Below are 5,486 nucleotides of genomic sequence, written 5' to 3' on the forward strand. Positions count from 1 at the left end.
AGTACAATAGCGAACCGTAATGTTCGGGACATCTATGATCAGTGGGTTAGAGCTAACGAAAAAGCTCGGGCCTACATCTTAGCAAGTATATCTAATGTACTTAATAAGAAACATGAGGTAATGCCCGCCACCCATGAGATAATGGCGTCGCTTCAAGAGATGTTCGGGCAACCGTCATCCTCTGTTCGACATGAAGCCATTAAGTATGTTTACAATACACGCATGAAAGATGGGTCCAACATTAGAGAACATGTTCTCGATATGATGGTATATTTTAATATTGTTGAGGCGCACAGGGCGATGATAGATGAGATAAGTCAAGTGAGTATGATATTGGAATCTCTCCCAAAGAGTTATCTGCCTTTCAGAACCAATGCTATTATGAACAAAATTACTTATAATTTGACTACATTGTTGAACGAGTTACAAACATATCAGTCTATGATAAAACTTAAAGAAAAAGAAGTAAATGTTATTTCTCGATCTAAAAAGTTTTTTAAGGGGTCGGCGTATGGAACAAGACCCACTGATAACAAGAAGTTTGTTCCCTCTTCTTCGAAAGATAAATCTATATAAATGAAGAAAAGGGTAAAGGGAATAAGAAAACCACTGCTAAGAGAAACAAAAACAAAAACAAGGCTCCCAAAGGAAAGTACTTCCATTGCGGAGAGGATGAGCACTGGAAGCATAACTGCCCAGAATATATGGCAGAAAAGAAAGTGGAAAAGGCAAAACAAGGTAAATCAGATTTACTAGTAGTTGAAACATGTCTAGTGAAGAATACTCACCTAACTTGGATATTAGATTCAGGCGCAGCTACTCTTGTTTGCACTTTTCTACAGGAAACTAGTTCTTGGAGACAACTTTCTGAATAGGAAATGACTTTCAAGGTGGGAATGAGTGAATTCATTTCAGTTCATACAGTGGGAAATGTCAAGCTATTTTTTGGAGAATCTTTCATCTTACTTAAGAATGTATATCATGTACCTAAGATGAAAAGAAACTTAAATCTCAATTTCCTGTCCGCTAGAAAATATGTACAAAATATCTTTTGAATCTAATAAAGTATTTATTTTTTCAAGTGGTGTTCATATTTGTTCTGCAAAATTGGAAAATAACTTGTACATATTAAAACCAACTGAATCAAAGACCATTCTAAATATAGAGACGTTAAAATGGCTGAGACTCACAATAAAAACCAAAATTTTTCTCCTAATGCCTATCTTTGGCACCTTAGACTTGGTCACATTAATCTCAACAGGATTGAGAGATTAGTAATAAACGGTCATCTTAGTCAGCTAGAAGATAGTTCTTCACTCCATGTGAATCATGTCTTGAAGGAAATATGACAAAAATATCTTTTTTTGACAAAAGTCTTCCAGACAAATAGCCTCTCGAACTTACACATTCATACCTATGTGGTTCGATGAGTGTAAAAGCACGATGAGGCTATCAGTATTTTGTCAGTTTTATTGATGATTACTTGAGATATGGCTACATTAGCTTAATCAGTCATAAGTCTGAAACTCTTGAAAAGTTCAAAGAATTTAAGGCCGAGACAAAAAATTTGTTAAGTAAAAGAATTAAAACACCGTATGAATTATGGAAAGGACGCAAACCTAGTTTACATCATTTTCGTATCTAGGGTTGTCCAGCACACGTGTTGGTACAAAATCCTAAGAAACTATAAACACATTCGAAATTATGCCTCTTTGTAGGATACCCTAAAGAAACAAAAGGAAGACTATTCTATGATCCCCAAAAAGACAAAGTTTTTGTATCGAAAAATTCTACATTTTTGAAAGAAGATCATATTAAAAATCATTTACCTCATAGTAAAATAATATTGCAAGAAATGACCAAAGATGCTACAGAAACATCAACAAGAGTTGTTGTCCTATCACATCCATCTCAAGAGTTGAGTATGCCTCGGCGTAGTGGGAAGGTTATTCAACAACCTGAATGTTATATGGGTTTAACAGAAACTCAAAACATCATACATGATGATGGATTAGAGGATCCATTAACCTTGAAAAAGGTAATGGAAGATGTAGACAGGGAACAATGGATAAAAGCCATGGACGTTGAAATAGAGTCTATGTACTTCAACTCTGTCTGGAAACTTATTGATCAACCACATAGGGTTAAGCCTATAGGTTGCAAATGGATCTACAAAAGAAAACGAAACCAGACTGGAAAAGTGCAAACCTATAAAGCCGAACTTATGGCAAAAGGTTTTACCCAAAGATAAGGGGTTGATTATGAAGAAACCTTTTTTTCGGTTGCCATGATAAAATCGATTAGAATACTTCTATTCATTGCCACATATTATGACTATGAAATATGGCAAATGGATGTCAAGACAACTTTTCACGAACATCTTGATGAAAGTATTTTTATGTCTCAACCAGAAGGGTTCATCCAACAAGGACAGGAACATAAAGTCTGTAAGCTTAAACGATCCATTTATAGGTAAAAAAATCTTCAAGATCTTGGAATATAAGATTTGATACTTGATAATGGGCAGAAATGCACGTTATTACAGTGTTAAGTTATTAAAAAATGAAGGTTTGTGTTGATAAAATATGTTATATTGCATCCAAAAAGCATGAAGTTCATAACATTGCGGTCGCATGCGTTCATCGCACGAAAACAGTTAACTTGTGTATTTTTGTGCAGAATATGCGATGACGCAAGGCAGAAAATATGATCACAAGAAAATATGATCACAAGAAAATAAGGCTTTGCGGTGATTTTTGCTTACAAACATCTGCTCAAGAAGGATTGCGGCAAGAGCCGACATAACTTGGTGGGCGCATCTGGGAGAAAAGCATAATTAATCACGATGGGATAGAAAGCTGATGACGATCGAGTCCAAATTAAGTTGACAAGATGCTAATGATAACAAGTACACTAAGCTTTTCGGTGACAAATATTTGGTGCATCAATAAGAGAATTAAAGCCATCCCATATGTGCAATCATAAGAGAGAAGCCATCTTTCACCCTGAAGCTCTATAAATACAAATGGCAACCTTCAATAAAGGAGTTCGAACAGTTGGAGAATTTTCCCTTAGATAGAATAGCCTTGTTCTTAGTTTTTTTTTTTCATTTTAAGTCGGAGCGAGAGAAGTGAAGAGACGCTGGAAGATTGCTCAGGGAAACTCGAGAGAGAACCCAGAGGCATGGAAAAGCAGAGAGTAGGCCGACTCTCGCGAGAGCAAGACTATCTTTTGAACAGAGTAGAAAAGACAGTGTAAAAGCCTTAGGAAGCAAGAGATTGCTACCAGGCTCTTTATTCTCATCTTGCATTGTTATTTTGTATTTCAACTCTATATCTACACAATGGAATTTCTTTATCTACATCTATTCACTCTCTTGAAAGCACGCATGAGTAGCTAAATTTATCGAATGGGTTGAGAAGAACTAAGCTAAAGAAAGAACCTCAAGACTCAAGAGAGCTAGGATCTTCATTGCATGCGATTATCTTGTTTTATGTTGTGCCCAACACCCCTTTAGAGCTACTTGAGAGAGTCTAAAGAAAGAACCTAAAGACTCAAGAGAGCTAGGTTATAATCTAGACTCGAGAGAGCAAAATTAGATCTGCATAAGTGAGAGATAGGGACTTAGAGATAAGCTTTGTTTGCCAACCTGCATCGCATGCACCCTAGAGATAGGCATGATATTATGTGGTCACCTTATTTGTGTGTGTGTCATTTTTTCATCACATAAATAAGAATAGAGGCTTATGTAAAGGTCCTATAGAATCATCGCATATATCGCATGCGTTTTAGTATTAGAAGCCGGAGCATCTGTGTCGAGAGATGATTTGTTATTGTATGTGTGTTGCATGATTGCATAACATGAATGCATCCTAGGATGTGTTAGCCGAACCCCTATCTCAACCCGTTCACCGCATACTCATCGCATCTTCCGTATTATCAACTCTTTTCGAAACTTTGCCGCATTCGTTTATTTTATTACCGCAAACAACAACCCAAAATAAATATTTGATTTACCAGTTACCGCAAAGTCTTTTGGAAAATTATCACCGCATACCGTTTTCCTTAGTCTCTGAGTTCGACCCTGGACTTACCAGGAAACTCAGTGAGGTTTATACTTGGATTCCACTGAGAAAACTTGTTGCTTAACGCATTTCCATCACCGCATCTCATTCCATAACTTCACCTCATAAAATAACGCATCAAGTTTTTGGTGTCGTTGTTGGGGACTTTGGTAAATCAGTGTGCTAACGGTAATTTTTCTGATTTCTTTACAGCTCTCAATCTCTGGCGAATTACAACCCGGAGATTGAGAGGACGTTCAGACGGAGATTAAGAGACAACCGCCAACAACAACAACTAGAAAAAGACGATATCGCAGAGCAACCTGGAAACGGAGCACTGTTGACGGTAAAGATAGAATGTTATGTTGTGTTATCTCTTATACACACTACTTCTGATTATATGCATTGTTAATGATATGCTTGTAGTATGCTATGGAGTAATGCATGTTACAAGTTTCCTTGCACTGAAACCAAGTATAATTCCAATGCAAGTTTCTCAGAATAATCCGAGGTTTAACACATGGATTGTTTTCGTTAATGTGTTACTGATGTGGTATATGTGACCGGTTTTTACAATGAACAAAGAATTGGGTTTATACAGGAATTTAAATTGCGATGAAATAAAATTGCGTTGATAAAATAAAACCTAAACTAATATGATGCAAGATACAAGATACATGATACACGATACTGAGTTTGAGAACTGTCTGTGAAGTTGTACAAAGAATCGTAGGATGCGATGGCAAATCTTTATGAATGAATCAGAAAGAGAAAGAATAAATAGTAAAAACAACGCAAGTTTGTCAATTGCGTTAAAAATGCAACTAAGGTTCCGCTTTGCCTTGGCATACACCTTTCGGTGATCGGCCACGTTCCCATATCTCTATGGTAAAACAGGGATGAACGTGATGAACGCAAGGTTGTTTCCATCTCTTGAAGTACTTCTTGCTTTAGTTAATGCATTCTTCCAACCCTCTCTGAATAGGTGGAATAAAATCTTCACTTCTGCTCTCATAGGTGAAGATGTCGTCGAGCATGCTTTAGCTAAACTTAATTATTTCCTTAACACAATTTACTCACTCACTTAATTCTTTCTATTTACCCAAGGAATTAGGAAAACATCATGAAGAAAATGGATTATGGATGAACGGAAATAGACAGAGAGATGACAATGGTAATTATCAAAACATTTAATTATAGAATTAAACGTTCGATACATGGTGTGAATGAAAGATTAGAGAAGATGAATACAGATGATGAAAAAGAGATTAGAAACAAATACAGAAGGAGTGTCAATGTCTTGACACAGATTCGGAATGAAGGTTTTGCTTGGCGGCGTGTGGTAGAAATGGAGAGGAAAGCTTCCCTCTCAGGCTTGCTCTTCTGGTAGAAATGACCTTCGCATAGAGCTTCAACGGCGGG

The sequence above is a fragment of the Benincasa hispida genome, chromosome 8, assembly GCF_009727055.1.
Source record: "Benincasa hispida cultivar B227 chromosome 8, ASM972705v1, whole genome shotgun sequence".
NCBI lineage: Eukaryota > Viridiplantae > Streptophyta > Magnoliopsida > Cucurbitales > Cucurbitaceae > Benincasa > Benincasa hispida.